General features: G+C 35.3%; 1 protein-coding gene across 2 annotated transcripts in view; it reads left to right on the top strand.

Annotated features, from left to right (window-relative positions):
* Positions 1 to 26,914, top strand: part of LOC126970412 (CD151 antigen-like) — a 245,172-nt gene that overhangs the window by 103,387 nt on the left and 114,871 nt on the right. The window lies entirely within an intron of this gene.

Genomic DNA, 26,914 nt, shown 5'->3' with positions numbered 1-26,914 from the left:
AGATCTTTCAGTGTAAACCTTCCCATGGTGGAGGTAAATTGGAAAATTTTGAACTTTCTTAATCTGTGTTCGGAAGAGCTGTTTAACCTGATTCCTGCCGCCGAATTCCACCTTCGCACGACACGCCACAAATTAGGATATCATCCCCACCATCTGGATGTGTGGCGGGCCTCCACAGTGCGGTTTTCAAGGAGCTTTCTTCCACGTACTACAAAGCTGTGGAATGAGCTTCCTTGTGTGGTGTTTCCGGGACGATACGACATGGGTACCTTCAAAAAAAGCGCGTACACCTTCCTTAAAGGCCGGCAACGCCCTTGTGATTCCTCTGGTGTTGCAAAAGAATGTGGGCGGCGGTGATCACTTAACACCAGGTGACAAGTACGCTCGTTTGTCCTCGTATTCCATAAAAAAAAACTTTCTTAGTCTGACATTAATCAGATCTGCAATACCAAGGGACGATGAGGTAATGTTTTATAGTGTTTTATATGTCTAATAATAAGATGATTAAGGTGGTCGCTGAGGCATCCATTGACAATGTGTTTTACAAACACTGGCTAAGGGTACACCAGATCCCTAACGTAAAATGACTATTTATTTTTATTTATTTTGAAGTGACTTTAATTTTATATTAATTAATTATCTTCATACATATTCTATTTATAATTTTAAAATATTTTGACTACCTACTTATATGTAAACATGTTTTCTATGGGTGCGTGACCTGCAATAAAATGATTTTATTTTATTATTATTTATTTATTATTATTATAAGTTACAACCTTTCTCCAAATAGCTACTATCTCCACTTGAAACTTTTTTTTCTACAAATGAGTTCTTATCCTTCTTTAATCTATACTGGACTGCTTCTCTTTCATTTAGCATAAGCCACATCTGTCAACTTTGTTGCTACGTGTACATCTTGAGTTTCGCCTCCGCATTCATCTCCATTGGTTAATTAATACAGTCCTTTTTGTATCTTTTAACATTAAAATATATAATAGAGTGTATTGCTTGTCTCCTTTCTTGCATTATTCCCTTCCTTTTGAGATAAATTGTCAGTAAGTCGTTCAAGTGATAGTTAATAATACACCGTGGCCATTGCAGGTCAGGATTCTTTATTTGCTCCAAAATTCTGAGGGACATCAGAAGTCTAGGCTCCTTTGCACAGGATGCCGGCTAGATTACGGGAACCACAACGGCGCCTATTGCTGCCGTGAAGCAGTAATGTGTAAGCATTACTGTGTTTCGGTCTGAAAGGCGCTGTAGTTAGTGAAATTACTGGGCAAATGAGACTTGACATCTTATGTCTCAATAAGGAATTCGGAATTTTTGGGGTTTTTCAAGAAGCCTGAGCGGCACTGCATTGTAATGGGCAGGGCGTATACCATCCATAATTACCATCAGCTGAACGTCCTGCTCGTCTCGTCCCATATTTTCAATAAAAAAAAGTTTGCTCGTCTCATATAAGATGATAACCGAATCACATTTACGTTACTTATACCTTAATATCTTATTACCCAGATGTGGAAGTTTATTGTTACTTGTGGTGGCAGGATGATCCTCTTACCAGAAACTGTGGTACATGTGTTCAAAATTAATGTTTTTTTACTTTTTACAATAGTTAATAAAATTCTCACAAAATACATTTATTTACTTACGGCGTATTTGGATTTATGCATCAATTGTACCCAAAAACTGAAATTTCCATTAAATTTTTTGTCTTTGACGCGTAAGGCATTCAGTATTTGACGTTTTACCCCCATATTCACAATGGTCCGCTAACTTTAAACAGCCGCTTAGGAGTGTTTTTTCTCATTCTGATTTAGGTCAATAGAAGAAGACAGAGTCAGAATTAGCAATTCTTTAAGTTAGCAGACTATTATGAATAAGTGGGTTAGTAGTTTTGTTGCATCACTTCACATATACTGTAATTGAAATCTGTAAATGTCGAATTATAAGAGTGGCTAAAGCTCAATATTTTCCGAAGTGGCGGTTAATGTAAAAATAAAAGATTACTTGACATTCACTAGGGTTTTCTTGACCTACATGAATAAACAGATTTGATTTGATTTATTAATCCCATCCAGAATGCGTCTATTCTGAAAAACAGATTTAATAATGAAGCTATAATTAATTACCTTAAAATTTCCTTCATATTATTTTAACTCAGACTCGGTAAAGAGTGAAGATAATATAAATTCTTGAGTTATTTTTTATTTTTACTCCAAACCGGATTCTGTTAGCCTCTGAAAGCTGTTGCAAGTTTCATGTAATCCTGGCGCTTTGAATAATTTAAATCGTTCTACGGACACACAAAGAGTTCAAGTCTATATTTTTAAAGCGAGTGTAAGCTTCGAGCGCTTCCTAAATTGCTAAAGAATATAAAATACCGAAATCTATAATAATTAATTCGCCACCTTTTAATCGAATTAAAAATGAAGGTGGATTGGAGATTCGACAGTATTTATTTATGTTTGTTACTTTTTTATATTGGAGGCGACAAGCGGCAAGAGGCTCACGTAATAGGAAGTGGTGAGGTGACCGCACACTAAATAGAGCGCAGCGGAGACCAATTCTTAATCTAAGACTTTCATGCTGTTTTAGGATAGGGTCACACAATTTTGATTGCAAACCAAGTATTTCCGAGTAGCGGACATGCGGTTAATTTTTATGTTTAACACAATTTAAATTTAATAATAATACGTAAATATTGTGAAGATCATAAAAATAACTTTCACATATGTAAATATAATTTAACATCAATAGTGAAACGATTTATGTATAAAGTAGAATAATAAAGATACAGTTAATGTAATAAAGCGATAAATAATGAAAAATGTTATTATAAAATGATGCAAAATCACTACAAATGTATAGATACGAATACGTAGACGTATACAAAACACCACGGTTGTGATGCCTAGTCTCAAGCATTGTAATACGCATGCGCGCACAAACACTTATTAACAAACTAACAACGCTGAGGGCCGAGCAAACTGTGGGAGTTTGCCTTGGTAAAAACTAGTGGAGGGGGTACGAAGAAGAGCACAAAGAGAATCACGAATACCAACGAACAACAGCAGCAACGGGTCATAACTTGCATAATAGTTTTAAGATGTGGTACAGGTTGCCAGCATGACACATGATTTCAACTGCTACTCGTATGAAAGACAAAACTATCACTACCATATTTATGTTCTCCTGGTGTCTATATAGTAACGTCGTGCGCATTATATCAGAATATATTAAGGTATACTCGCGTCACACATTAGACAATCTCTTCTTCAACTATGATCGCCTGGTACCAACACACTGAATAACGCTTCCTATCCCAATTTTCTCCCATGTTAAATGATTACGAATTTATGTGTCTCTCTCATTTTCTCGCCGGCTGAATACTATATATTTACTTGTTTGTGTCTCTATCGTCTCGCTTTTTCGTTTCATCTAATCTAAAGATTCTAAAAAAGTTTCACTTCAAAAATATATACCTAGCCTGCGTAGCTATTTTTAACCTAATGGTTATGCTAGACGAAATTTGATGTTACGAAACAAAGGGCAAGGTTATCTCTATCGAATCGAATAAAGAACAAAGAGCAGATTTTTTCAAGGAGAAAAGTTGTATGAAAGATCCATGAAACAATGTTAAAAGCGGACAGCAAATATTTACGAAACTTACAAAGGATGAATCGTAAACAAGACTAGAGATTTGCAAATAAACTATTTCTGGAAGTCACAAACGTTTAAATGCCTTTTTTTATGGAAAAGCAGGACTAACGAGCATACGGGTCTCCTGGTGTTAAGTGATCACCGCCGCCCACATTCTCTTGCAACAACAGAGGAATCACAGGAGCGTTGCCGGCCTTTAAAGAAGGTGTACGCGCTTTTTTTAAAGGTTACCATGTCGTATCGTCCCGGAAACACCGCACAAGGAAGCTCATTCCACAGCTTTGTACTGAGTGGAAGAAAGTTCCTTGAAAACAGCACTGTGGAGGACCGCCACACACCCAGATGATGGGTATGATATCTTAACATGTCGTGCAAAGGTGGCATTCCTAGTAGGAATCAGTTGAAACACCTCTTCAGAACACTCCCCGTGATAAATGCCTGAACTCAACCTGAAAAAAGAATTTTGTGAGCCTGAAAGTGAGCAAGTGATTCCCGCAACAGAAGAAATTTGTAAAAAATATAAGAGAAATGACCGTGTCAAGATGGACTTTCTACGAATAGACTACGTTGGTGTTGAGAGGTCAGTGACACAACAAGGTGAAAGGCTATTAACCCAATGGATTGAATATAAGGAATGTACTACACAATCTATAAGTAAAATTAAATTTCTAGTTACTACTGAGCTAGGAAGCTTCGGGAATGCCAATATTTTCCTCTTCAAAGCAAGCTTATTAAGGTCTTGTATAACTTTTTGCATTTCTATTCGACTGACTTGATTTACTTCAATTTCCTTAATATTTATCTGAAATACTTCTTCTTTGTCTGTACTGGCCTTTGAGAATGCAAAGGTTTGATAATCTACAAAAATAAAAATAAAGAATAATTATTCTTCTAATGTCCATCTGTGGAATTCTCATGAAAAGAAAAATTAGACTCTGATCGCATTTTCTAATAACATTTTTCAACATAAGCAGTTTTACTAATCGGTTTTAGTGTAAAAAAATATTTATGTATGTATTTAAGGTAGATACAGCATGCAATTATAATGATGCTAACTGACCCGACAGACGTTGATATACACGTCCAGATATGTGCACTTTAATATAGGATTTATGTTGGAAATCTCCAATTATACGGTTATATTAAGCAATTTAGTATTTTCAAACAACAAATGTGGAATAAGAGCACCTTAGATTAAGGATTCGTCTTTGCTGCGCTCCAGTACAAATACGTACGTACCGCAATACCAATACAAACCAAACCAAAGAACAATAGCTTTATTTTACTTTAACAAGTGGGAGGTTCCTTTGCACATCATACCGGCTAGATTATGGGTGTGGTGACGCCTACTTCTACCGAAAAGCAGAAATGTGTAAGCATTATTGTGTTTCGGTATGAAGGGCGCCGTAGCTAGTAAAATTACTGTGCAAATGAGACTTATCATCTTATGTCACAAGGTGACGAACGCAACTGTAGTGCAGCTCTGAATTTTTGGGTATTTCAAGAGTCCTGAGCGGCACTGCATTGTTATGGGCAGGGCATTTCAATTACCATTAGCTGAGTTCCTGCTCGTCTCGTTCTTTATTTTCATAAAAAATATATCACGGCAACTATTAGATGCTTGTGTGCGTGGTATCTTGACATTCAATGGCATCTTTCAAATTATGTAACATACGCTTCGTGTTATTTTACATTGAAATTAATAAAATACAAAATACTTACTGATGATATGAGATCCCAGTGTCTTTCTAATTTCTTGTACTATTATTTTTACAAAGTTTTACTACGAAACCCGGCATTATAGTTTCAATTAATAGCAAAGTTCAACAGAACATGTAGCACCTCTACATCACACATTGTTCGTAACTGGCTCAAGTAGGCCCAATTAGGCGTAGTATTAGTTGCCGCTCTTTGCTACTACGCCTGCGATATCTAGTTGGAGCGCAGAGAAGACCAATTCTTAATCTGAGATAGAAATATTTTATGACATATATTAAGGATAATATATCCTTTACACTTTCAATATGATATTAAAAGTAATTGGTGTATTTAACTAAACCAAATACAACTACTACATTCGCTTATGTTTCTCATAACGAAACATTTTTATCAATAAGGCTAAAGATTATGTAAGTCATCGGATGGTAAGTTAAATAATTTTAATAATAACCAAATTTATAACTGTTAGATATATCTTTGAATTGTTAGTTAAAAAATATCAGACCATGTTGACTTTTAACACTAGTTTTACTGGTGGTGTTAGCGTCTAAATATATAAACCTAGTCCATATTATTAACCAACGAAAAATCGGAGGAGGTTGTCAAGTCGACGTGTATATTTTCTTACTGAAAAGCTTAAGCCTCATCTCCACTATCGGCGATGATCGTTACTTGTATGATCGTCTGTCATCGGCAAGTTAATTGTTGATCATCGTGTCATCCACACGATCGTCCGTAATCATTTATTGTGCGGCAGTCCTTCAAGATGGACGTGTAGTTTATAACTACTGCTACCATTAATTTAATTTCAGTATACAATATTTATGATTGGAATCCATATTTTTGGGTAGTTCTGATAAAGTTATATGAATTTAAATTAAACTAAACTATTGATACACTTTTACACAAATCATCTTGTCAATCAACTAGGCATAACCTGTACTATGGGTACAAGACAACGATATATTTAATGCAATACTTAAACATACATATATACATAATATAAACAACCATAACTCGAAAACAAACATCATATTCAGAACCCGGGACCTATAGCTTAGTAGGCAAGGTCACTAACCACTGAGCTATATGGGTTTCTTCATTTGACCACCCTTTAGTCATTGTTTACGATACAATGACTACTGGGTGGTCTACTCGGTCTATATACATAACAGGAAAACAAAACAACTCCACGACGAGGCGAAGTACGTAAGGCTTCGTTCACTGTCCAGTGTCCTCCAGTGAATGAATGACCGGCGATCGTGTAGGCACGCGCACGCAACTACCCGCGAATTCCGACAAGGCACCAATCACGCGAATAAGCCCTCCACACGATAGTGCTCGCGTGTATTCGCCTTTAATCACCGATTGTGAAGAGGCGCCGTTAAGCTTAACTGAAAAGCAAAAATAAAAGATAAACCTTTTTTGTTTAATGTTAATAACTAAGTTCTGAAACTAATGTAAGTATACCTAAGTAATTTGGATTAGGCACCAAACAAACAAATTAATTAATTACCTACGTAAAATGTGATGCGCGGCAGCGGCGCGACTCATAATTACTCAGATGTACTAACATTCCTGCTAAGAGATGTGTTATAGGAGATACAGATGTAGGTACGTTAGCGTTGGTTACGGCTAGGGTTGTCAACCGTAAATTGAAATAGAGTATTGTGCTTCTGTTCATGAAGGTGTACCAATAATACTAATATAGTACGCTGAAATACAATTTTTTTGCAATTAAGAGATGCATTTTATTTAGGTACTAATCTGAATGTAGGTACGTATATAGCTACTAAAACTTGGGTGTTTCTGAAAGCCATGACAAACAAAAAAATCTTACCAGTAGGAGAACCTTTGCACCGGATGCCGCCTAGATTATGGGTACCACAATGGCGCCTATTTCTGCCGTGAAGCAGTAATGTATAAGCACTATTGTGTTTCGGTCTGAAGGGCACCGATGTGAAATTACTGGGCAAATGAGACAAGACAATCGTGCGATGGTGGAATTGGGAATCTTGTGTATAAATGAACTACATGAATGCATGTCTCAAATCTGTATTTTTCTTGTAATTAATTTCTATAATCTTCAGATAAATCCGGATGTCAAAAGGTTGTGTTTCCTTGTGTCTGTCCCAGAATATAGTCTTCATGATTAATATGTATTGAAGATACATGAATAAGAAAATAAATAAAAGGAATGAAAGGTTAAGTACTCCGGGGACTGAAAGGGATACAATAATTAATATTCTTTGGTAAACAAACCCTTGTGTAATCGAAAACAAACATAATTTGTCATGTCATAACGTATGATATATTACTAGTTGAGATAATATTCCAAGATATAAGAAATATAATATTTTGTTGTAACCCTTCTTATCTGCGTGATGTTTCGAATTTAGCAAGGAACGAATGAGTTATTAACCGTCAGAAAGTGATGATTTCATAATTTTTAATCACTACATCTTATAAAACAAAGTCCTCCCCCGCGTTTGTCTGTCTATTCGCGAAACTACTGCACCGATTTCCATGCTATTTTCACCAATGGATATTCTGGTTCTCGAGGAAGGTTTTAGTATATAATTTGTTAGGTTTTTGTATACATTCCCGATATTTGTTATAGGTGTCGGAAATAAATAAGCCGTCTGGGAGCTTTCATCGAAAACGCTGTCTAAGGCCTTTGAGATATAACAAGATATCAAGCTCTACACAAAAAACGGCGATTGTCTTAATCATAAGGATAACATACTATATCCATTTTAATACCTAAAAAAAATTACAATTAAAAAGCGGTAATGTTAAAGCTGTTAACACAAATACGATATAATCTACGATATAAAAATACGGAATTCAAAAATACATGTTTGTTTCATTTTTAACTAATTAACTTTGATTACACATTTGCAATGGCGTTAGAATGCTTGCGTATTCCCAAATTACATATTTTTATTTCTATCGACAGAACAGCGTCGGTCGGGTCGGCTAGTAGCTAATATATTAATTAAACTTTTTAAATGCTTACAACTTCTCGGAAATTTGATTACTTACCTTAAAATGAGTTTCATAAATCATCATTGTGATGTGAATTTATATAATAACATTATTTCTCTCATTGTTATTTCAAACTTAATCGAAAACATGTGGATGTGCGCTAAGCCCTGTAAATACGGCCGCACTGTCAACACATATGTTCAAAAATTATCGAGTATTTATAGTTTAAAAAAATTTATACAGTAATTGAATTTTTATTTGATATACCTAATTAAAGATTTTCATTATAAAATTCATTAAAACTCATGGTTAATAAATATTTTTACTATTACTACTCGCTATTCAACATACTATACCAGTAATAGAACATAACTTACCACGCTAGGTGGCTTTTTTTTTAAGGTTACTTACTCGAGAGCGACAATGTTATTCGAATCCGTACTTCCATTTAGGTAATGATACTATGTCAACATTATCTCATCTGAATATCAATTACCTCATCTGAAAATATACTAGTGTTTTCCATTCGATTCATATCGCTAAGTCGCAATGAGACTTCGTGTACTGATGACATACTTAAGTCAATAAGTGAGACATAAAAGTGTATTTCCACATACTCTTGCAAGGCCAGAGTGGTAAAAAGTGCGTGCCACCCTCAATTGATGTTGTGGATCTTCTTTTACAAAGAATTGTTAACAAAATTGAACTCAACGTAATTAATTACATATTCAAAGTCAAAGTAAAATAAACTTTATTAAAATAGGTTTAAACTAAGCGCTTCTGACTCGTCACTATAAATATATTTTATTTATTATTAAATGCATTATTATAAATTATCTTTTATTGGATTCATCAACCCCAGAGCTTGAAATCATTGTTTGTGTAAGGATGCTTCGTGCTTACTGTCATAATTAGTAATTGCATCCAAGAAATACAATGATTCATTAACTACATATGTCGACCTGGCACCTCGAGCAGCACCCGTTCACGAGTTGACGCATGGACCAGCCATCGTTCCCTTCGCACATATTTAAGGGAAGGAGACGACCACACATGACGCCGCCGCAAACAAAACTATTTAGTGAGCATGACGAACCATTTTATAGCATATCTATGCAAGCACATCGGAATCGCGTCTACATTATAAAAACAATTAAGATTGATAAGATCGGGCTCGTTTGTCCAGTTACTGATTTTGACATTTAAAAGATATTTTCATATAAATGTGTCTGAATGGCATTTTCATCGCAGAGTTTCTCGAGTTGTCAAGGATCCAGTAATCTGTGAACAACTCGATCACTTGAATATCTGGGCTATATAATGCGAAATTCTAAATAATATGACCTGCTACAGCTCATAATACTAGGAAAGATAAAAGCAAACGAAGACCTGACCGCAGACGAACATCCTGGCTTCGAACAACTGGCGAAGGTTCTTCGCCAGTTCAATATGAGTACAAAATCACTGTTTAGGGCAGCGGTGAACAAACTCCAGTTAGCCTTTATGAATGTAAACCTCCGATAGGAGATGGCACTCGAAGAAGAAGAAGCAAAAAAAGAATAATAGGAGAGTTTCTTGCGCCATTTCTTCTCAGAGCGCCATTTGTTTCTGAAGCAGTGGTAGTTTTTGAACTGATATCAAAAATAATTCTTAAGGAATCAATTTTGAGAAAATAAAATGCCCTGCCCTTTTCAGGGAGCTTACTTCCACGTACTAGCAAACTGTAAAATAAGTTTCATTGTACGGTGTTTCTAGAACGATACGACATGTGTACCTCTAATCTCTCCGTTCAGGAAAGACTGATCGCGCGATATGCCTCAGATCGGCGCGATTTTGGCTCTCGCGCAGCGTTCGATCAATGCGTATTATTTTACGAGTAGCAAAGATTGTTTATAATAAGAATGATTTGAGTAAATGTATCAGAAAGTTATTGAAATAAGCTATAAGGTCATGCAAAATAAATCTTACAAACTCTTACAAACAAAACTAGCTGACCCGGCAAACGTTGTTTTGCCATATAAAGTATAATTCACGCGATAGTTTTATAAGTAATAAAATATTGCCTATATTATAGCCTGTACATCATTTTGTTCTATTGTCAATAGTTTTTGCAGCGCACGCAAAAATAGGTTTTCGATTTTACACCTTGTGTTACAAAATAGCAATTTTATTACGGATCCCTAATTACGAAAAAAAAACATGGCCTAACATAGATAGAATCATTCAAATCGGACCAGTAGTACCAGAGATTAGCGCGTTCAAACAAACAAACAAACAAACACTGCAGCTTTATAATATTAGTATAGATTAGGGATCTTGGTGAGGGAGTAGGGTGCCGTACGGCACTTTCGGTTTTGGTGTATCCGAAAAATCTAGTATCCTGGGGCACTGCCAATTTGGGGAAGTTAAAAATGCGAATGCAAATTCAGTGGCGACCAGTAAACAAAAAGTAGCCCATTATCTTGTTCGTCCTTCCGTCTTATATTAGGCACTTAGTTAGAACAGTGATATAAACGTTCATAACAGATCTAGAAGATTTTAGTAACTTAGTAATAGTGTTTAAAGTTGGTATTTATGTTAAAATTCAAATATTGTTATTCAAAATAGGATTTAAAATGACGGAACGTCAAAATCTACAAACCATCCGAAATAGTGTGCCTCAGACCTGAGGAGAACGGGCGCAAGAAACTCAGCGGGTTTTTTTTAATAAAAGTATCCCCTTATTTATAGTATACCTTATCCCAGGTACCTTCAAAAAAGCGCATACACCTACCTTCCTTAAAGGCTGGCAACACTCCTGTGATTTTTCTGGTTTTGCAGGAGAATGTGGGCGGCGGTGATCATTTAATACCAGGTGACCCGTACGTTCATTTGTCCTCCTTTACCATAAAAATAATCTTATGCTTTACTTTATTCTTACTTATACATGTCTTACTTAAGATATTATAAACTTGTATTTCTTATAAAATACTGTATTGTAACTTGTAACATCTTAATGCTCGACTTACTAACTACTGCTAAGTAAGTACTAGCAATTAGTAAGCAAGCTCCAGTGATTTCTTTGCTTTAAGGCTTCGTTGTGATTTTCTTCTTTCATTTATTGTTATAAGGATAATTCTTGTTTTTCTTAAATGTCGTACTCGCTACGACATGTTCTGAAAAATAATGTTTATTCATGGTTTTGAAGGAGAAATCATTTTGAAGTCTACCCGATGGTAAAATATGATCATTATTTCTTCGCCCAAATTCTCCTTCTTTACCTTTTTTTATGAAAATAAGGGGACAGACGAGCAGGACGTTCGAAATTTGTGTTTTAATGTAAATAATTGGGGAGAATAGACGGGAATTGTTTGAGGAATCCCAATTATCAATACCACGTACTTGAAACATAGTACACAAGATATTTCAATATCATAATTTACTCTTTGTTGTAAAAAAGAGAGTACTGGCCGCGGTTATCACATACCATCAAATGAACGGTATTAAAAAATTTAAGAAAATCACTTCGTATATGGCATCACCTATAAAACCGCTTAGGAGACGCTAAATTTAGAATCTCATTAATTATAATGCATAAAATTGGGTAGACAAATTAAAATAAGGTGCTCTAACGGCGGACAGCACTGACGTCGGTCGAGCATAGCGTGTTGCGTTTAGTGCTCAGCGTTCAGAGAGCAAACCTTATTGCACGTTTACAATCGGGAAGATAAATGAATCCATTTTTAAGCTCTTATATATGTGAATACTATTTACGCATTTGAAGGAGAAACTTATAGAACATATTCGCATATTTTTGATGACGATGTTACACACGCGCGTACGGTTGGTCGTTCCGTCAGCGTTGCACTGAACGCACTCATTTATCGCCATAGCGCGTCAGCGGACCGATCGACGTACGTTGGACCGATGAGCTCGACCGACGATTCTCGTCAGCGCGTCGTAGTTCTACGCGCGTAGCAATTTATCAGCGCTGGACTGAACGCGTTCATATTTTTGATTGTTAAAGTTATGCTTGAACGACGTCAGCGCTGACCGTCGGTCGAGCACTAAATGCAGCCTAAAAATACATCCTTTTGAACTTGTTCAATGCAGTTCTTTTGTTCAATGATTAATTAAAAAAAGGGTACGGAATAAGTTCGTTTACAAGACCGACACAATAGAACTATGTTGATTGAAGATATAATGAGAAAATAAATATTTAATAAAAAATATAGCAATAAAATACAAGAACAAACAAGCATGTTTTACATTAGGTTAAATGTGAAAATAAATTTTGAACATATTATTTATATATACGTATGTATATATCTCTACTCTGTGGTGTAGAATACCTAGGTGAATTACGTCTAAGAATTAATTCTGAGCTGAATTGTAAATAAGTTTAAACAGGTTGCGTCTAACAAACGTAGCTTCATATTAAAAACCAACAACAACAACTCGAGGACTACTTAATGTTACTAGCAAAATATTTTACTCACAATATTTGAATAAAGCCTTAATTAATATTTTTGTTTTAGCCTCGTCTGTCCGCTACCATCCGAATCCCATTGTTTTTAATTAGCATTCAACAGCAAACTATGAAATGTAATTGCAAAACTGAAGTCCTTTTTAATTTTATTTAAATTAAACATAATATGAACGGATCTGCTTCCCGAGCGTAGGTATGCTGTATTATGCTGATATAGTAATAAGGTGATTTGAACAGCAACAAACTGTAAGCAAAATATTGCACGAGTTACAAGAATTTAGCTGTGTCTGGTACGAGTACATCGTGAGCGTGGCTTTAAATATATCTTGGCATGGTCTTCACTACATAATATTATTAAACAAAGTCCTCAACCGCGTCTGCCTGTTCGTGATAAACTCAAAAACTACTGCACCGATTTTCACGTTATTTTCACCAATGGATAGCGTGTTTTCGAGGAAGATTTTTAGTAACTTGTTAAGTTTTTCTTTACATTTTTTTAGGATTTGTTGGAAGTGATAGAAAATATGAGCCGCCCGGGGAGCTTTCAACGAAAACGCTGTCTAAGCCTTATGAGATATAGCGAAATAATGTTTTGGTGGAAATTTATCCATCTTTATTTAATACTTAAATAAAATGGCAATTATAAAGCAATTATGTAAAGCTGTTTTCACAAATACTACATTACTCCAATCATTTGTATAAAATCATTCAGAAATACGTTTTGGTTTCATTTTTAACTCATTTGCTTTAACTACACATTTCCGATGGCTTGAGACTACATTATTCCCGAACACTAACATATTTTTTTTGTATTGACGGAACAGCGTCTGTCGGATCAGCTAGTCTATACTAATATTATAAAGCTGCAGTGTTTGTTTGTTTGTTTGTTTGTTTGAACGCGCTAATCTCTGGTAATACTGGTCCGATTTGAATGATTCTTTCAGTGTTGGGTAGTCCATTTATCGAGGAAGGCTATAGGCTATGTTTTTTTTTTCAAAATTAGGGATCCGTAATAAAATTGCTATTTTGTAACACAAGGTGTAAAATCGAAAACCTATTTTTGCGTGCGCTGCAAAAACTATTGACAATAGAACAAAATGATGTACAGGCTATAATATAGGCAATATTTTATTACTTATAAAACTATCGCGTGAATTATACTTTATATGGCAAATCAACGTTTGCCGGGTCAGCTAGTATAAGATAAAGCATAACTCAATTTGTTGTCCGTTAGGATAATAAATAAATAAATAAATATTAACACACTTTTACACAAATTATCTTTCCCCAAACTAGGCATAGGCTGTTCTATTGGTACAAGACAACGAAATATTTAATACAATATACTTACTTAAACATACATGAATACTTATAAACACCCATGACTCGGAAGTAAACATTCATATTCATCATATAAATGTTTGCAGCTGATATGCACAAAATAATTTGTAATAGGTGTTTGTTAATTGACCAAGTTGTAGATAAGATTTGATAATGACCTGCGTAAGTCATGTTAGTACACAGTCAAACACTGAAGTGAAATTTCAAGGAATGTTCGCAATGTATAGGAGTTCGAAAAGTCACTTTTTTTTATGGAATAGGAGGACAAGCGAGCGTACGGGTCACCTGTTGTTAAGTGATCACCGCCGCCCACATTCTCTTGCAACACCAGAGGAATCACAAGAGCGTTGCCGGCCTTTAAGGACGGTGTACGCGCTTTTCTTGAAGGTATCCATGTCGTATCGTCCCGGAAACACCGCACCAGGAAGCTCATTCCACAGCTTCGTAGTACGAGGAAGAAAGCTCCTTGAAAACCGCACTGTGGAGGACCGCCACACATCCAGATGGTGGGGATGATATCGTAACTTGTGGCGTGTCGTGCGAACGTGAAATTCACTCACACTCAAATATGGTCCTGAAGAATCAATTTATTATTATAGTACCTATGTGTTTATTGCGTTTTGCGATTTGCGTACGAACTGTGTTGCTTGGTGACAATTTTGGTATTAAGCGGCGCAAGAGACAACTGGCCTTTGATTAGCCACTCAGATAACATTGCGTTTGTTGTCTATGGTATCTTTCTATGTTTTTTTTTACAGTAATCGTCTGCACTATAATTTGTCATAATAAAATTTCTAGAAACAGAATAGATAATTGCTTGCGCATCCAATAAGCTCACAGGAAAGTATAAACGTTTAAAATTACTGTTACACAGTATATACACGTGATACTTATTACAATACATTTTTATATGCAAATAAAATAATTAAAACAAAAACTATATTATTATAACACTCTCGTCCGAGATGTTTTGTCAAAAATGCCGGTACCTACTAAAATTGGACGTGAGATAAGCCGTTTTAAATATTTATTGCCAGCGACAGTGGCGCAACAGATATAAACATTAACACCTATGGAGTCTCCGGTTCTTTGCCCCTCAATTATCTATTTGTATGTCGGTCATACTACATACATACAACACTATCGGTCAGCAACACCAGTGATTTCTGTGGTGTTACATGAGCGTATGGGATGCTGTGTTCACATACCATCAGGAGACCCGTTTGTGTGCTCGTTTCGTTTCCCCTCTTCTTCCATAAAAAAACATTTTTCTATCAGTAAGAATATGTTAAATTAAACCTTATTTCTAATTTTACATGTAAAACTGTCTGGTTTTGAATTTCCTTATCGTTATGAACCTCTGCCAAATCTGGTTTGCGATAAACATTTCTTCGGGACATTAAACTAACCCCTTTCAGAGATACATTAGCCTAATCTTTAGCTACGAAATGTGAATAATACGTGCGAGGATTTTATGTTTATTTTACGACAGTCTCGGTTACTTTACTGACGAATTTGTTACAAAGGCTCCAGAATTCTTTTATATGACAATCAACAAATAGATTGATAGTATTCGCTTAACGGCCGTTCCCAATATACTATCTACAGATAGAGATAAATTACTACCTTCTACTGTCAGTAATTAGCTGTCAATAATCTGAAGCTGTCCCAATATACCCGATAAGTCATTCTTATCGCCTTATATTGGGACGCGTGAATTGCAATTTTCATACAAACTTCTATCGCTGGTGAGCTATACGTCCTCCCATTGACAGACAGCGTGTACGGATAAGGTTAGTTTACTATCGATAAGTTTATTGGGACAGAAAAGTCAACAATAGTTACGATTTTTATCTCAAGTAGGCCACAACCGGGGATAGGCTGAATATTGATTGGGAACGGCCGTTAGTTAGTAACGTATATGTCGCAGTTATATTGTCAAAGTCATGGATGTGATATTATAATTAAATGGTAAATTGTCAATCGCCTTCATTTCTTACAATTTAACGACTTGGTTTTAGTGATATTATAATGTCACGTAATACTGTACCGATACTGGAAGGGAAATGATATTTTGACAAAACTTTACTGGTCGTTAGTCTATGAGGCCGTCTCTGATTGGTCTGTTTCTTGTGTTTATTGTATAGTCATTATTTTATAGTTATGCATTTTAGTGTTATCAACTAATGGTTATCCAAACGAATAAGCCATTGATCACTAGTAGGTCCCAAAACAATTTAAGACTGTTGACCACGCAGGAACCGAGCGTAGCGAGCCGCGGCAGCGGCCGTCGAGTACCAGAACTGAATCGGCCCCTGTTCAATTCCAACAATAATTTCAGGTGGAAAATTGCATACACGCTGTTTGCTATTATTTGTTTTGCAAATTTACCCATCAGAAATGAGCGGAGTGCGCTGAAGCATTGTCGTGGTGAAAGAGGATCCTGCTTCGAGGGCGCTGCTGTCGATTTTTTTTCTAAAACAACAGACAAACAGCAATTGACTTACCAGTCTGCAGTAACTGTCCTTCCATCTTCTAGCACAACTGTCACAAAAGGACCTTTCCGACCAAAGAATGAGGCAATCATCTGTTTTCCTTGACTTCTTCCTGTCTTTACCTTAGTTGGCCGATCCTCGAAAGGAAACACCCACTGAGCTGATTGTCTTTTGTTTTCGGGTTCGTAGCAATATATCCAGCTTTCATCACATGTGACGATGTCAAATACAGCATTTGAGTCACCGCCGTTGAACTTATCTAACATTTGGCAACACCAGTCCATGCGAAGGTGTTTGTGGTCGTCAGTTAAAGTATGGGGAATCCATCTGGTAAAAACTTCCTGACGCCTAAATGTTCGTGTAATATATTTTGAACTTGACTCATACCTAGCCATACATAATGCCTAGGCTTGCCCGTATCTGCTGAGAGGTCACTCTCTTATCTTCCTCTATCATGAGATAGAGATTGCTATGTCCACGCTTAAACTCGCTAAACCAATTGTAAATAGTGGCACGAGATAGAGTTTCATTAAGAAATGTTAATCGCAGCCTATTATAGCTTTGTTGTTGAGTAAGTCCACAACGAAAGTCATAATAAATCATTGACTGAAAATTTTCTCACGTTAGGTTAATTTTCACACGTAACAAAAGTTATAGATTTGCCGCCAATTCACAAAAACAAATGAAAAATAAATGCAATATACTACATTAGGTTACCAAAGATTTCTAAAATTGAAATTCAAATAAGTTTTTCATTAGCAATGTTTTTTCTAACTGGCCATTTCTAAACATTTTCAGTGTTACCCACGTACAAGGAGACGCTGAAATTTGTTTATTCAATGTCGCAGAAAATAAAAGTAAAGTTGTGGATTTGGGCAAACAAATGAGAATTATATACAATAAGTAATACCATAAGCAAAAATATTACATAAATATTTTACATTATAATTCCGTCTTTATTTCTAGCAAGATTGAAAGACACTTCTTCTGGGCCATAATACTCTTGATAAGACGGTCGTGATTTCCAAGAAATTTCACAATTTTATCAATTTTTTTTTTTCAAAAATTTATCACCATCTCTCTCTGTTAGAGGTCATTTCATTTCATGTACGAGGCAGCTGACTTTCCACGCAGTCTAATGCCTTCCACTTTACCCTGCACGATAAAACGTTCCATGGACTGGGTGCCTGGTTGATTCGTCTCCAAAGAAGGCGAGTATTGGGGCCTGAACTATGGAAGATAAACGCTATTTTTTTTTAAAGAAAATAAGGGACGAGACGAGCAAGGCGTTCGGCTGATGGTAATTGATACGCCCAACCCATTTATATACAGTGCCGCTCAATACTACTACCGGTACTACAATTGCGCTTGTCACCTTGAGACATAAGATGTTAAGTCTCATTTGCGCAGTAATTTCACTAGCTACGGCGCCCTTCACACCGAAACACAGTAATGTTTACACATTTCTGTTTCACGGAAGAAATTGGCGCCGTTGTGGTACCCATAATCTAGCCGGCTTCCTGTGCAAAGGAGCCTCCCACAGGTAAAACTGTTTGATAGTTCATGATGTATCGAAAGGTTTGTGAAATACACTATTACTTAATTATTCGTGCAAGAAATTTGAAATCAAGTATTCGATTGTGTATTCCAATATGTGAACGCTATGATAACGCGACGATTTTTATCGGGCTGCATTCAGTAAAAAGTACCGTAGCGGTACTGGGACTAAACGTTCCTTATATAATTCTTAATTTGTGATTTAACACAAAGAATTTTTATCAGTCGTGCAGATCAAGTCTTATACTAGGCATATTGATAACTGACTTCAAATAATTAGGAGGTTATTAATATCGTGTGTATTTTATGCATCCATACTAGGCTCGCATAAAATCGTCAAAAGAGGCAAATTGGCTGCTGTAATAATATAGCTACTTCGGTTATAAAACAATATTAAAAGGCATAAACGGCATTCATTTTTTTAAAATTGATTCCTTTAGAATTCTTTTTTATGTCATTTCTAATACACTAGATACTACTACAACTTCGCAAACAAATGGCGCTCTGAAGAGAAGAAGTGGCGCAAGAAACTCTCCCAGCGTTCTTTTTTGCGCTCTTTTTATTAAAATATACAATAGCGTACTGTCATTGTAATTGCTATAAAATAATCATAATCTAGTCCCAGGCTGTCCGCTCACTTAGTTATTCAGCTGTAGATTAGTAGGGTTTACGACAGGGCCTTTTTTTTTATGGAATAGGAGGACAAACGAGCGTACGGGTCACCTGTTGTTAAGTGATCACCGCCGCCCACAATCTCTTGCAACACTAGAGGAGTCACAGGAGCGTTGCCGGCCTTTAAGGAAGGTGTACGCGCTTTTTTTGAAGGTACCCATGTCGTATCGTCTCTGAAACACCGCACAAGGAAGCTCATTCCACAGCTTTGTAGTACGTGGAAGAAAGCTCCTTGAAAACCGCACTGTGCGCCACACATCCAGATGGTGAGGATGATATCCTAACTTGTGGCGTGTCGTGCGAAGGTGGAATTCGGCGGCAGTAATCAGGTTAAACAGCTCTTCGGAACACTCCCCGTGATAAATGCGGTAGAAGACACACAGTGAAGCGACGTCTCTACGCAACGCCAAGAGATCCAGCCGTTCACAGAGCACTGAGTCCCCGACAATTCGAGCTGCTCTACGTTGCACGCGGTCAAATGGATCGAGCAGATACTGGGGTGCGCCAGACCAGAGATGACAGCAATACTCCATGTGTGGCCGGACCTGCGCTTTGTAGAGCGCTAGAATGTGGGCCGGCTTGAAGTATTGCCGTGCTCTATTGATGACGCCCAGCTTCTTCGAAGCCAATTTGGCTTTGCCCTCCAGATGGCCACGGAATTGGCAATCGCTCGAGATTTCGAGACCCAGTAATTCGATACTAGGCGCGGCTTTAAGAGAAGTGTTCTCGAAGAGCGGTGATACGACAAATGGGGTTTTTTTAGTGGTAAACGCGCAAACTTGAGTCTTCTGGGGGTTAAATTGGACAAGGTTCAATTTACCCCATTCCGCGACCTTCTCGAGAGAGGACTCGATAGAAGACACAAGTTTCTCCCGGCACTGGTCGACGATTTCCCGAGAGAGACCTGCATGGCCCGTGTATACGGCATGTAATTTTAATATATCATTTAAATTTATTTATAGATAATGCTTGAACACTGGCTGGGACTTTATTATAAAAGTCTATACATTTACCCTTATAGCTATTATATATATTATGAAGCCTACTAGAACTAGTTACAAGCAACCCATTTTTTGTAGTTTTATAATAATGAAAATCAGTATTAAGAACAAAAAGGTGACGATTTTTGTGAAGGTACATAAAATTTTCATATTTTAAGCTGTCTCACATTGTAGCACTTCTGTTTGTTCCTATGCACCTATGCTATTCGTATCAGCTAGATTGGATGGCTTGACGTTCCGTAGGCTTATTACTTCAATGTGTGTCTTCTACCAAATAAATCACCAGTAGTGGAGATCTGTTAAACCTGATCGCCTCTATCGCAGCTAACGCCGCCATTTTGAATATCACCTTGACTATCTGGATCTGTGGCTTTCCTCCACAGTGTATTTGCCTCATATTCAAATTAAAATATTTTTAAAATAGGATATGAAATCACTTATTGAAAGCCATAAACTACCATCCATTTTAAAACAAATGCCTCAGACATGAGAAGAACGGGCTCAGGAAACTCAACTTTGTTTTTTCAATAATATTTCAATACAGTCAAAATTATAACTTAAATAGCCTAACGGTCATTTCATTCCCAAACTATGGTATCATTAAGAAAGTAATTTTATTATAGTGATCTTTACCACATTTACCGTTCAGAATTTTTGGGTTTTTCAAGAATTCTGAGCGGCACTACATTGTAATGGGCATGGCGTATCAATTACCATCAGCTGAACGTTCTGCTCGTCTCGTCCATTATTTTCATAAAAAACGTCTTTTAACAATTCTTTTGAATTTCGTAGGCTGGTAACGTTCCTGTGATTCCTCTGGTGATGCGTAAGAGCTTTCGCTTAAAAGTATTTCCACCAAGTGCCACTGTTTTTTAAAAGAGACGACGTATAAATATCATATGGGGCAGTCTCGACAACTGTATTCATTTCTCCAGTTTATCATGCCTTACTTAAGGCTGGGGACCGAGCCAACGGCCTTGAGGAACCGAGCGAAACTAGTTTACCTCTCTCGCACAAGATAGCTACAGTTTTAATTCAGAATTATAAGCATTATTAATTTATCACAAATATTATTCTATTATATTTACAAAACTAATAAAACTATGTCATGTTAAATAGTATTGGTGTACAATTAATAAATTTTCGTACAATTTTTATCTACATTGAATGATTAGCATGGCTCCAACTGTAAAAGTTAGGGATATTTAGGTGATCTTTTTCGCACCTTCTATAAAAATTTAAATGTAAAGAATAAATGAATTTTCGTCTCATATTGTGTAGATATATAATTATTTTTTGTAAAAATATAAGCTTTATACGTGGGTTACACTGAAAATATTTAGAACTGGCCAGTTAGAAACATTGCTAATGCTGGTATGTCAATCGCTGTTTGACTGCTATCTTGGAAAAAATTCGACAGCAGAATCCTCCTTCACCACGACAATGCTTCAGCGCACTCTGCAATACGGACTGTTGAATATTTGACAATGGCAGGTATTGAGATAATGAGTCATTCGCCATACAGTCCTGACCTGAAGCCCTGCGACTTTTATTTAGTCCCAAGAACTAAACATAAAATTCGAGGTATTCGCTTTACGAGAATACCTCGAAAATACCATAGAAGAGACCCCTAAGGAAGAATGGGCCCACTGCTTTTCTCAGTGGTTCCATCGAATGCGACGATGTGTAGAGAGGAACGCAGATTACTTCGAAAAACAATAAAAGTATTCGCAACTTTCTGCACCGTTTTTCATTTTCTAAACATTTTCAGTGTTACCTAGGTTTAAACTTTCAAGAAATGGTTTCAATTATGACCTATTTTGGCGATTTCTTGGGATAGCGGCCTTAACAAGTTAAGTCCTTTTAGTGGCGACTACATAAATTCTCCTCACAAACTAAAACGTGACTCAAGGAAAGGGACGGAATAAAATATTTCTTTCTAAAACAAACATTCTTCTTAACAACTTCTGACAGTTCTAGCATTATAATATATATGATACCCTTGTCTTTGTCTTTCCCATTCTTTAATGTTTCTCTTAACATTAATAGACATATTTATTTTCACCTCTCCAACACGAAAACGGCGCTATTGCTAAGTGTAAAAACGCTTTTTGCTGCGAGCGTGAGGCAAAGTGATCTATATTTCGAACCCCATGTAACCATACATCCGGGAATTACTCCGCGTTGAAAAAATAAACAATGCGATCCGGTGCGTTCCGAAACTGATTTTAGCCTAGCGTATTATCTCATTGTCACAACAATTTATATGTTACTTATCGAAATTTAGATTTATAAATTTGCCTTTTTAAAGACTTAATATTTAAAATAAATACTAGTAATGATATTTATACTAAACATTGTTAAATATTTTCTTAATTGTTTCTCTTACAGGTAACCTATAACACTTTTCTCGCTACGCTCGTGATTCAATTCTAGACTACTTCGCCAATTCGTGATTTAAAGTCAGCACTCACAGCAAAAAATAACTTTGCTCACTCGTTGAATAAATAACTATTTTTTATTAATAACAAATAAACTTTCGAATAATATAACCATGACATAAAATGGTCGCATTATACCTTAATTTACTTACGGTGTGTGTGGATTGATGCATCTACTTTATGTACTAAATAACTCTTGTGTTTTTACTTAGTTTTTATTTTTTTTATTTACTCGTGTAAGGCATTCATTATTAGACGTTTTATTATTTTTGTTGCATCACTTTATACGTATTGTAATTGAAATGATTTGAAAAACAATTAAGCTGTGAATTTGAATTTAAAAGAGTAGCGAAGGTGAAGGTTGTGTTATTCAAGAATTCTCCATTATCCATTCCTATGTTTTTAATCAAATCAAATCAAATCAAAATCATCATCAAATAAAATCAAATCAAAATCGATTACTTCATGTAGGTCAAAGAAATAATTAAAATTAGAAATTATTAAAATAATTATAATTAAAATAATTGCATAATTGCAAGTATTTTAGGTCATGGTTGTGTTATTCCAAAGTTTATTTTTTAAATAAATATTGGGATATATCACTTACCATCACGTATGTCACGTACAGTCAAGTAATCTTGCTTGGCTTCTCACTTTTCCTCGTAAAAAAACCCAATCATTTATTTAGTAAACCACATATATGAACCTTCAGAATGTATGTCATATTTCATTCAAACTATCAATCAAAATAGTCTCGAAGAATAAGCTGTTTGATATTTTACTAATAACGTGTCACGGTTCAAGCTTCAAGATCGATCAGGATAAAATATCTTACGATAAGATACATTAAGCCTTAAGGTAAATGTATACACTTTTATAATAAAGTCTCAGTATATTTCATGTATCTACAAATAAATTTAAATGTTCTATTATAAAATGGCTCTGTCGTAAATGCTACTACTCCACATCTGAATATCTATTTGGCAATTACAATGACAGTACAATACTCGTATTGTATATTTTATTATTAAAAAGAATGCTGGGAGAGTTTCTTGCGTCGCTTCTCTCTCAGAGCGCCATGTATTTCCGTAGCGGTAGTAGTGTTAGAAGTGACATCAAAAATAATTGTAATGGAATCAATTTTGAGAAAATAAATGCCCTTACCGTTTCTCAAAGTGACTTTAGATGTAAATCAAAGTAGTCTCTTATACATACTAATATGTTGTGTGCATATTGAGCACTATATCCTGCATAAACTTATTATACCAGTATAATAGATGAACATTGTGTGAGAGTGAGATCCTTACACAAAATCTAGGTGTGAGAAAGAGACGGAATAGATGGATCTGTTGAATGGAATGAAACCGTTTTGAAACAATTTAGTGTCCATTAGTCTCCTGTCAATATGGACCGCATTTTAATTTTAGTGTCTTAATCGTAATTGTTCTGTGTTTTAACGGATATTAATTAAAAAAAAATGTTGTCGTGTTCTGTATAAGATTGTGTTGTTACATACATCAACAATCCAATAATAGAAACATTTCCCAGGTAAACACTGATTCATCTATACTACTTTCGTGGTGCTTATTTTCGTAGAAAATCTTCACTTAAATATTTGGTATTTATTTTTATATCCGCAGTAAACAGTCATGTTCTAAAACTTATATTAATTAAATAAATATATGTTAGAAAATAAAATATTGTACACGTGAATATGACGCCGTTTATTAATATTTGTCAAAGGGATTGACCAAAAGCAAAATACTACACACTTCACTAACTCACTAACACATCTGTAAAATTATCATTTATTTATATATTTAAAAAAAAAATTCGTTAGTACTTTATTTTCTACTAAAATACAATGCCCTTTACACTTTTATCTAACTTTTGACCTAAATCTAAAAACCTAAATATTAACAAATAATATCGTTAGAACCACGTCATAATTTTCTTAAAAACTCTCACAAAGTATCCAGTCCGATTTGTGTTAAATTTGTATATATGGCTGGTAACGCCAGTTGTCCAAATAACACACAAACTTTTCTTTAACCCCTTACACCTTTATCTTAGCAACTTAGCCAGTATACATTAAAATAAACCACGAGCCGCGACATCTATGGTTGTTGGGCGTGAATTAAATTAAATCCTTGTTAACTTTAGATAATATATTTACTGCTGTCGCGTACGACGACAAGGTTGATAGGGGTTTTATTGTATATAATATGGTTTCTGTATTTTATACTCAATGAATATCGAATTGTTAATCAAAATAATATTTTGATTTAAAAGAGTGGCTATGTGTTTCTTATAACGCTTAGATTAAGGATTGGTCTCCACTGCGCTCCAGCCAGATACCACAGGCATTGTCGCAAAGTGCAGCAACTAATACTACGCCCAAGTGGGCGTACTCGAGCCAGCCGAACAATGTGTGGCGTTGACGTGCCAGATGTTCTGTTAAACTTTGCTAATAATTGAAACTAAAATACCGGGTGGCGTGGTAAAACATTCTAAAAAGAATAGTACAAGAAATAAGAAAGACACTGGGATGACATATCATCAGTAAGTATTTTGTATTTTATTAATTTCAATGTAAAATAACACGAAGCGTATGTTACAAAAACAATTTTTGTACAAGTCGATGTTGACTGATAAAATGTACAAATTGACATTATCAGTGACAGTATTGTAAATAAATAAATAAATTGTTTTTTAAGCTAATGAGTAGAGGAATTACAATTTCATTTTCAATTGATTTAATCATAACTATTCCAATGAAATATGATTTATTTATAGAAATAAATATTGTATAAATTAAGCTGAATTGATTAAAATTATTTAATATAGTATTTATTTTTAAATTTTAAAACTAACTTACTTAGTGATAATCGAATACTTTATAATAAGTCTTTATTAATGATACCACTGATTGGTAATAGAACGACTGCCCACACACAGGCTTTCAAATAATAAACTTTACTGTACGATTTTACATTGTAACCAAATTTAAAAAAAAAAGGAGCCCGCTGAGTTTGTTGCGCCCGTTCTTTTCAGGTCTAAGGCATACCTTTTGGAATGGGTGGTAGTTTTAGACTTTCAGTGATTTTATATTTTTGTTCAAAATAGGATATATTATAAAAAAAATTACTTTAAATTTTTTACTGTCATCATCATCATAAGCTGGAAGACCTCCACTGCGTGACAAAGGCCTCCCGCCCAAAGATCTCCATGACAATCGGTCCTGCGCTGCCCTCATCCAACGTATTCTGGCGATCTTGACCAATGATCTGCATCGGTCCATCTTGTGGTGTGATGGGGGCCTACCAACACTGCGTCTTCCGGTACCTTATTATTATTATTTTTATCGATAGTCAATAAAAAATTAATTATTAATCGAATCTTTGGTATCATTTAGTTATTTAACAATAATAACATATCTTACGTAATATATTTATTTCTTCATTCTGTTTCACTTATCAAGATAAACAGGACATGTAAAAGTACACTTTACGAGGAGTGCGGACATTTTCACTAGTGTTGCCAATTTATTGCGCCCAACTCAGAATTTATGTTCTTTTCGTGGAGACACTGGGTATTATCCTTGCTACATAGCCATATAACTACTTCCAGAACGTGACCCAAAATGATAGCCTCAATAAAAATATTAAAATCTACTATTTTAGTATGTTATTTCGTTCGTTAATTATATATAATATACAGTGATTAATGATTCAGTGTCAGCACTGTTTTCTTTACATTTTTTTTTTTAAATTAAAATTATTTAGAAGCAATTTTAAAAAATTCTAGCTGATGCCCGCGTAGATAATGAGTTTTTAAAAATAATTGGCAAGTTTGGAATTGATGATTATGTCATGTTCTATTCCAGTTACTGTTTTCGCTCCCGTTCCCAACATATTATATTTTACTTTTTTTATATAATATTACTTAATTTTACTTGTTTGTGCAGGATAATTGGTAATACATGATAGCGTTATAAAAAACACTGATGAAAATTGCATACTTTTGAATGAATTGAACTGGTTATTATTATCACTGAACTATCATTATTTTGTATAATACAATGAAGGAGTTAATTTAATTAAAAAACAATTCGATAAATTAACATTTAAATACACTCGTTAATTCTAATATTAAATTTTAAATCATTTAAATTTCGTCTTAGGTCGATCGTGCGTCTCTATCGCTAGCTCCGCGCGTAACACTTTATCGTACGTGGAGCCGGCGTTCATTGATTTCTGAGATGTTATCACGTCAAAAAAACAAAACGTTAATGGCGGTAGTAGAGACTGCCGAAAGAAGAATTAAATATAAAATATAACAATACAGTAAGTTATAAATGAAATTGATATATTTGGGAATAGAACTGGGAATATAACTGGGAATAGAACTTGACAAATATCTCAACTACACTATTCATATTGACAAAGTTTGTAACAAAATTAATTGTTTTGTCTACGTACTTAATAGGTTAAGAAGAATAGGGTCAAACAAGCTATCCCTTATGGCCTATGATGGATATGTTGCATCAGTGTTACGCTGTGG

The sequence above is a fragment of the Leptidea sinapis genome, chromosome 21 (assembly GCF_905404315.1).
Source record: "Leptidea sinapis chromosome 21, ilLepSina1.1, whole genome shotgun sequence".
NCBI classification, from domain to species: Eukaryota; Metazoa; Arthropoda; class Insecta; order Lepidoptera; family Pieridae; genus Leptidea; species Leptidea sinapis.
This window is presented reverse-complemented; position numbering and strand designations above follow the sequence as displayed.